Genomic DNA, 9,746 nt, shown 5'->3' on the forward strand with positions numbered 1-9,746 from the left:
TGTCTACAAAATTGGAGTGGGGATATTTAAAAAGGACTCTCATCAACCAAGGATTGAAATGATACTGCAAATAGAAAGCATTTGGCATGGCAGGGGGAACATCAACACAGAAGCCTGAGAGTCAATCAAAGAGAAAACACTCACTGTGAACTGCCCTATTTTTTATTCACCACGGGTCCCACAGTAGGAATGTGAATCATTTCAGTTATAACCCACATTCTGTCTCCCTCCAGATGCAGGTCTTTCCCAGTTGATTATGCACTTGTCATCATTCTATCTGGGTGGGTGTATGTTAGTGACTCAGTCGTGTCCGACTCTTTGTGGTCCCATGTGGCTTGCCAGGCTCCTCCATCCATGAAATTCTCCAGGCAAGAATACTGGAGTGGGCTGCCATTTCCCTCTCCAATTTGGGTGGGAGCAGAGCTGTAATGCAATCTGTATGGCCAATCCGATGGACCGTTCGTGAGAGCTAACTGTCGAACTGGATCTCTCATGGGGCAAATCAGTACTTATTTTGTCTCTTCATCAACTAGAGCTGGGAAAAATATAATTCACTCCAACCCAATTGGTTATTAATTAACATACATGTAACTGCATTTCCTCCACACAAAACATTTATTTTTCTTTAGATAGTACCCCTGCACAGAAAAGACACAGGGTCACTGTCGTGAGTCTGCAGCCGGAGTCACTGAATATTGAAATGCATGAAGAAATTATCACCTATTTTTACACCCACCACAGGATTTGGCTAAATAACGAGCATTTCTTTAATGAGCTAATCATACCACTTTCCTTGAGAGTTTCTATTAATGCATGTAGATGGACACCATTAGTAAAGGTTTGCTTTCCTGCTCATTTACACAGAAACTAGCAATACTTACGGCACACTAATGTGCACCCCAGTGAAATTTCTGAGATGCTTTAGATTTGTATGTAAAAGCTGTCCCATTTTCTTTAGATGTTCTCTTAAACATGTATTATGTAAATATATATGTGTGTGTGCATATATATATATATATATATATTCCTAGATGTCTAGCATTTGCTATCACTAGTGACCTTTTTATGTATATGTGAAATATTAAATTAGCAATTACAATAGAAACGTATTTCATTGAATAGATTTTTTTGTTTGGGGAACTATGAAGAGAATTGTCTTTTATTATTGTGCCTCCTCTGATGTTGATGTGTATTTGTATCAAAAGTGCAAAAATCCTATTCTTGTACATTATACAGTCAGTTACTTTAGCTTTTCCTAGAAGAAACTAGCAACAATTTTAAAAGCACCTGTGTGCATGCTCAGCCATATCTGACTCTTTGCAACCCCATGGCCTGTAGCCTACCAGGCTCCTCTGTCCATGGGATTTCCCAGGCAAGAATACTGGGGTGGGTTGCCGTTTCTTTCTCCAAAGGATCTTCCCAACCCAGGGATCGAACCTGTGTCTCCTATAGCTCCTGCATTGGCAGACAGATTCTTTACTACTGAGCCACCTGGGAAACCTTTAAAAGCACAAGCTGATGTAAAATATCGTGACTGTTATACAAACCTGAACATATTTTATTTGCATTAACCAACAAATGTTTAGGATCTTTTGCAATAAGTATTATTAAAAATAATGTGATTCATATGCTTATGAAATGTATGATAGTTTCAGTTATGTCTAAATGTGCTTTAAAAAAATGTTACTAAGATGAACAAAATCACCCTTCATTTCCACTCTGAGTGTGACACGGCAGGTGCCACCCTCTCTCTGTTCAGACAGCCGCCTCTCCTTGGACATACAGAAGTGGGCAAATTCGTATTTGGATTCTGTTATCTTTGTCTAGAAGAAACCAAGCTAGGAATTGAATAACAGAGTATCATTAATGGGTTAATAAAAGGCTGTTATTGACTAAAACAAAAGACATCTTTAAGATGGAATAAAACTATTAGACTATCTGTGCCGAGGTCCAGCCCCGGCTGATCCAGGGTATTCAAAGGGGAGATGGCGTCGGCAACTATTTACATATTTATCAAAGATATAAGGAGTAATAGAATGAGGATAGCTCAGTAGGAAAATTCAGTGGAGAAAAGAGGCTGAGTAGCTTGGTTTACGCGGAAATCAATATAACCTGTGACACCAGGTTAGCTCTGACCACGGAGGCCGCAGGTGCCCTCTCGGATAGCGGAAGGTGCCCCACCTTAGACACCTTCTCGAGTGGGTCTTAGAAGCCCAGGCAAATAAATGGTTGCAGAGGATTTCCGTGCTCCAGATGGAGACTCAGCTGGAAGTTAAGGAGAAAAATGACATGGGGAGACCAAGCTTTGGTGAGCAAGGCCCGTAGCTTTATTTTCAACAGGGGCTTTTATACCCTAAGTTACACATAAAGGATAATAGGGGATGCAAAGTCAGCAGTCTTTGATCCTTATCAAAAACCAGGGTTTCTTTCCTGCAAATTTATCATATACAAATGGTTTAGGTGATTTACATCATCTTCTGGCCAGAAGGCCTATTAACATTTTATGACTCTTGATAAAGGTTTGTCAACTGTAAGGCTTATTTTCTCTAAGAGTAATTATTTTAAGGTTTGGCGCCATCTTCCGAAGGTGTTAGATAAAATTGTATTCCTATAGGGCAGAGGTGCAATGGGTTTACAACAAAGGAAAGAATTCATTACCTTAAGGGTCTAAAGTTGCTAACACCAAGGCCACTACTTATTTTTTCTACATACCAGCTATATTAGTTAATACACATTCAAGGATACAATACAGGGGATGTGGAAACTTGGCAGCAAGCATTGGCTCATCAATGAAATCTTTTACTAGTTTATTCTGACAGTTTCTAACTCTTTGAGAGGCTCTAAGCTATTTGAATATCTTAAGCTTCCCATGCCTCTCGAGGCTGGGAGACTGTAAACAATCGTATGCATAGCTATAGGAGTCCGGGTAAACTTGTCAGGCAAGTTAGAGAGCTATCTGAGGGGTTTGGATTTAAACACTCCTAATTGCCCAGGAACTTTATTAATTGGAGCTGTAAGTTAACTCTTTGACAGAAAGAGCAAGATGGTGGTGGGGGACAGCCCCCAGTAAAGTCAGAGGTGAGAGCACAAAGCAATAAAGTAGGCAGACTCTGTTTTTTGGGGGGTAGATGCTCGAGAATATCCAGAGGGACTCCTGAGGCTCAATCCCACCTTTGCGTATGCCGAGCCTCCTTCCTCATGACCTTTGTCATGAGTGGAATGCCTCACCGGCTCCCGGCATATCTGAAAGTGGGCATCTGTGAAAAAACAGTATTAATATTGAAAGAGCATCATGTTTTACATTCTAGGAATGCAAGCACTTTTATTCTTTTTCCTGACCTGCTCCATCTGCAGCCAGTCAGCTCATTGGCAGAGCTGGGGTGGGGGTAGGTGGTGGGCATGGGGTGAATGAAGTAAGAGGGGCCTGAGGCCAGCCCTGCTGTGGCTCCAATGCAGCTCTGCGGGGCCACATTCTAGCAGCAGATGGCACCCTGGCTTGGGCAGCGCTGAGCACCTCCCATCCCTTTCCTGTGATGGAGGAAGCTATGGCAAATCTCCGAGCATCCGTGCGCTGGTGGTAACTGATGATGTGGGCTTGGTCCCTGGAGGTCATCGGTCAAGGGTTAAAAAGAAAGCCAATTATCTAGCCATCAGTTTCGAGCCCCAGCCCGGCTGCTTGGGAGACAAAAATGAAAAGTACAACAAATGAAATACACTCTGCGCCCACCTTTTGGCAAGAATCAATGAAGCTGAGTATACTCTTTGATGGAAATCTCTCAACTTAAAAATCATCACTAGTTCTTGTCTCTAGAAACCATCACTTCTTTCATCTTTGTGCTCATCTTGGAATTTTTGAAATATCAAAGCGTAAATTCAGCTTTAAAAGCCGTATGCATCATGGGTTTGTTAGCAGTTTCTAGCATTTTCTTGATGGTCGGAATCAGAAGGAAATAGCTAGTTGCAGTACCTTTTTACTGTGCTCATCACCCCCGGCCCAGTCCCCGAGGGAGGACACAGAAGACAGTTCCCAGGATGACGCTGCACCTGTGAACAGCCGCAGGGTGGGGGACCGTCAGATGCTGGAGCTGCCAGAGCCCCTGGCTGGCACTGAGCCTGAGCAGGAGGGACTCATCCAAGCCAAGAACCACACATGCGCTTCCCACCACACACCCCGTACTCCTTCGCGGAGTTCCAGGCCTCTGCATCTATCCAGGACTTTGTCACACGGCAGCCCCCAGCCCAAGTCCCATCTCCAGGGAAATCACCCCAACCTGCTGCTCCACGTTGATTTCTTCCTCACCATCCTGCAGTAACTGACAGCAGTATTTGCTGCATTCACTTTCAGCCATGAATCTTCCTGCAACCTTCCTGAACCAGCTACAATTTGGTCTTCTCCTGTCTCTCCAGTAAAAAAAAAAAAAGCGAGTTGACCAACACCTTCCCAACTCCACTCACTTTTCTGCCTAGGGCCTTTCCCCTCTGTGCTGTGAGCTCCAGAAACTGAGCTCCAGAAACCGACTCTCATTTGCCATTTTAAAAAACAGCCGTAAAGGGACATAAAGGAACTACCCCACCCACTGGCGACTCCCAGGCTGGCTTCTCAACTTGGGGAAGGTAGAGTCTGGCTCTGGCCACTGGAATTCTGCTCACTGTGGGCTCAGCTGGCCGGGGAGGCCATGTCTCAACTTCACTGACTCCCTGAATTTTGAGTCTCCTCCCAAGATAACTTCTAGTAGGTCCCATGGTTCTAAGTCCTCTAAGACTCCCCAGGTGGGAAGAGTTAAGTGTTCACTTATTTGTGAGATTTTTCTTTGAGGCCTGATGACAACTGATAATGTGGGCTTGGTCCTTGGAGTTCACTGATCAAGGGTTAAAATGACAGTCACCAATATTTAAACCATCAATTACTAGCTTTTCCTTTCTCTTGAAAAAGGCCACCGTATTTGGCTAAGTGCATACAATGAAGGGGGCTTCCCAGGTGGTGCTAGCGGTAAAGAACCCGCCTGCTAATGCAGAAGACAGTGAGTTCGATCCCTGGGTCAGGAAGATCCCCTGGAAGAGGGCATGGAAACCCACTCCAGTACTCATGCCTGAAGAACCCCAAGGACAGAGGAGCCTGGTGGGCTACAGTCCATGGGGTTGCAAAGAGTTGGACACGACTGAAGCAACTTAGCATCCCCGCAAACAGTGAAGAGCATGAGAGTTGGAGATACTGATACAAAAGTAAATCCCTTCCTTCTCACAAGTCACTCCTGAAAAATCCGGGCAGCCAGGCCTCAGTGTACAGAACTCTTTTTGACCATGAACTTAACCCGATCCATGCCTTTGAGCAGCCAGGACTCAGGAGTTGGTTGATGGAGATGCCACATGATATGCAGGCCAGAGCAGTCCCACTAGCAAGAAGCCAGTTTGGGCCCCCAACACTGCCCCATGGAGGCAAGGAACCTGCCTGGGGGTAGCCCCACATGTACCACGAGCCTGAGCGCTGGCCCCACGTCTGGGAAACTTGGCAAAGATTCCTGGGCCCACGCTTTGGGCTTGGCATAGAGTGGGTGGAGCTGCCACTTCCCAGTGACTTGGTGGAGCCATTTCCACGGGTCCTGTTCCTGGGCTGTAACAAGAGACCACCGTCCCTGCCCAGACAAGGCAGTGATCTGCTTGCGTGAGCCCACATCAAAGGCATCCAAAGTTTTCTCATCAAAAGAAATGCAGTTGAACCCCCAAAGTTCCATGACACAAGATGACTGCATGGACGTTGATCGTTAGACTGTCATCATCCAATCCCACACCCCTCTGTTTTATCAATTGGGGGGCCTCAGTGTGTGGGCTGAAGTGACCTGTGCACCTCCTACAGGCAGAGCTCCTCGGTCCAGGGGGAGGCTCAGCACAGCAGTTGGAAGAACCACACCCGTTCCATCTAGTGAGGCCTCCGCCCTCAGAAGGGGGTGTCCATGGAGAACCTGCATTACTGTCACTACCGAGATACGTTGGTACCGGCAGACCTCATGTGCCTGCATGTCACAGATGCTGCCTTTTTTCACAAACAGAAAGTCAGTGGCAACCCTGTGTGGAGCAAGTCTCTCCAAGCCATTCTGTCAGCTGCATCTGCTCACTTTGTGTCTGTGTCACATTTTGGTACTTCTTGCAATATTTCAAACTTCTTCATTATTCCTGTGTCTTCTATGATATCTGTGATCAGTTATCTTTGATGTTACTATTGCAAAAAGATTATGAATCACTGAAGGCTCAGAGGATGGTTAGCAATTTTTCAGAAAGAAGGTATTTTAAATAAGGTATTTAAGTTCTGTACAATTTTTTAGATGTAATACTGTTGCACACGTCACAGAGTATTCTCATGGGCCTCGAATGCCTCCCTGGAAATTCAGACTTCAACCTATAATGTCAGGAAGCATGGGAGGGGTTTTGACTAGCTGCTTGGGAAGATTCCTCTGGAAGACCGAAGGTGTGGTGGGAGGGACTGAACTTCCCAGGTGGCACCAGTGGTAAAGCATCCGCCTGCCAATGCAGGAGATGCAGGAGACACAGGTTCAATCCCCTGGAGGAGGAAATGGCAACCCACTCCAGTTTTCTTGCCTGGAGAATCCCATGGACAGAGAAGCCTGGCGGGCTACTGTCCATGGGGTCCCAAGAGTCGGACAGGACTGAGCAAACACGTGTTCCGATTCTGACGATGGAGCAGATGGAAATGAAAATAAGACAGTGCAGAGTTCAGAGAGAACGAGCTAGAATCTGATCAGAGAATCAGAGAGAAGAAAAGGAGGAAATAGCTCCTACATCCAACCTGGCTGCCAGGGAGGCTAACACAGCCCAGCGGGGGAGCTGAGACTAGAGGACCCTGCAGCGACGGTGGAACTAGGGCGCCCTCTTCTGGACGTAAAAGCCTGCTGTGAACCACGCCGTCAGCACACGCCAGCACCACCTAAAGGTCTTTCCAGAACTAGCTGATGCTGAGTCAACACTAACTTTCAAACACCTGCTGCTGCTGCTAGGTGGCTTCAGTCGTGTCCAACTCAGTGTGACCCCATAGACGGCAGCCCACCAGGCTCCCCCGTCCCTGGGATTCTCCAGGCAAGAACACTGGAGTGGGTTGCCATTTCCTTCTCCAACGCATGAAAGTGAAAAGTGAAAGTGAAGTCGCTCAGTCGTGTCCGACTCTTAGCGACCCCATGGACTGCAGCCTACCAGGCTCCATAACTAACAAACTGGTAACTCAGTAGTAATTCAAACAGATCTGTGCAAACAAGAGGCTGTCCAGGCCAGCTGCTGCATCTTCTAAAGCATACTGCCTCATACTCAGATGTGTTTAGTGATAACAAAGAATCACACTCGACAGAAGGCAGAAGAGAATATAATCTGTGAGAGAAAAATCAAGGGAGGTCTTTTGGGGAATGTTAAATGTGATAAAGGGCTGAAATGGTGATCTTTAACTGCTAAGGCAACACTGGAATACTTCAGGCTATTGAGCGTTGAAATGTGGACGGTCTGACCAACTTAAGAATACTGCACATGCAACCTGGCAAAGAAAACAGCAGAAGGAAACTGGGCTGCATGGGTGTGAAGTGACTCCGTGAGAGGCCTCTGGGGCTTCCGCACGAGACACCCCCCAGCACCCTGCTAGGCTTTTACCCCCGCACCAACTCCCTGATTTCCACACCCAGCCTGTGATGCACACATGTCCTGTACAAAGAGAAAGGGCTGCTCGAGCAGAGAGTCATGAGAAGAGAACTGTCAGCAGCCTTCCAGCACCCACTGCACGACCCCAGCGCCCTCCAGTCTCACCTCTCACTCGGCTCCCTGTGCCCCCAGCTCTGGCCTTACTGCCTCCTGGCTATTCCTCACACATTTCAGGACGCAGGGGCTCCGCACTTGCTGTTCCCTCTACTGGGAATGCTTTTCCCTGAAGTATAAGCAATATCCCCCTCACTTTCTCCCAACCTTGGCTCAGACATCACATCCTCAAAGTCGTCTCCTTGATCACTCAATTGTACACATACACACACCACACATACACACACCACACATACACCACACAAACACAGCACACACATACACACCACACACGCACTCACACCACACTCACACACCACACACACACATCACACATACATACCACACACACTCACACACCACACACACACATCACACATACATACCACACACACTCACACACCACACACACACATCACACACACATACCGCACATCACACACCACACACACACCACACATACATACCACAGTGCACTCACACACACTCACACACCACACACACACACACCACACACACTCACACCACACCACACAACACACACACATACCACACACCTACATACCGCACATACACTCACATACCACACACACTCACCCAGCACACACACACCAAACACAGCACACACATACATACCACAGATGCCCTCACACCACACCACACACACACACATGCACTCACACACGGTCACACACTACACACACACACACCACACCACACACACATACCACACACACTCACACCACACCACACAACACACACACATACCACACACCTACATACCACACATACACTCACACACCACACACACTCACACACCACACACACACCACACAAACACAGCACACACATACATACCACAGATGCCCTCACACACCACACACACACACACACCACACATACATACCACACACACACATACCCCGCACACACACACCCCACACACTTACACACCACACACACGCCACATACACACACACCACACATACACACACACACTAGATACATACCACATACACACAGCACACACACACACACACACCACATACACTCCACACACACACACCACACACTCCTTACACATATCACACACACACACTCTTACAACACACCCCCCACAGACACCCCACAAACACACATGTTCCCCTCCAAGCTTCGTGTTGGCCCACAGCCCTCACCATCTCTACATACTACATTTTCTCTGTGTACGTTATCTCCTCTCCACCCCCCAGGATGCAGGGCTCTAAGAGGACCTGCATTCGATTTTGTGGTTGTATTTTCTGTCCACAGAAATTGGCCTTAACCAATCGGCTTGACCCATCCTGAGCCTCAGCTTTCTCATCTGTACAATTTCCTCACCGGTAAACTGAGGTTCATGCTACCAGTTCCAGGCAAACTGAGTAAGACACAACCTGTGTTTGAGTCTCAGAGCATCAGGAAAAGCAAGGGCTGTCGAGGAGGGCCCCCGGCACAGGGTCAAACCGAACATCCTCTCCAAACAGGTGGCCCAGACATCGTTTAAAAGGACAAACAGGACAAGAACAACAGTAAGTAACGAAGCTGAGACACTTGTCCCATTCTACTTGTAAAAGAAAAAACATTAAGAGTTCAGTATTGGTTGCTGCTGCTGCTGCTAAGTTGCTTCAGTCATGTGCGACCCCATAGACGGCAGCCCATCAGGCTCCACCATCCCTGGGATTCTCCAGGCAAGAACACTGGAGTGGGTTGCCATTTCCTTCTCTAATGTATGAAAGTGAAAAGTGAAAGTGAAGTCACTCAGTCTTGTCCGACTTAGCGACCCCACGGACTGCAGCCCACCAGGCTCCTCCGTCCATGGGATTTTCCAGGCAAGAGTACTGGAGTGGGGTGCCATTGCCTTCTCCTCAGTATTGGTTAGAAGGATACAAATGAAACTGAAAGAAATAGAGGAAGCAAGCATTTGAAACATAAACAGATCA

The sequence above is a fragment of the Bubalus bubalis genome, chromosome 1 (assembly GCF_019923935.1).
Source record: "Bubalus bubalis isolate 160015118507 breed Murrah chromosome 1, NDDB_SH_1, whole genome shotgun sequence".
Classification (NCBI taxonomy): domain Eukaryota; kingdom Metazoa; phylum Chordata; class Mammalia; order Artiodactyla; family Bovidae; genus Bubalus; species Bubalus bubalis.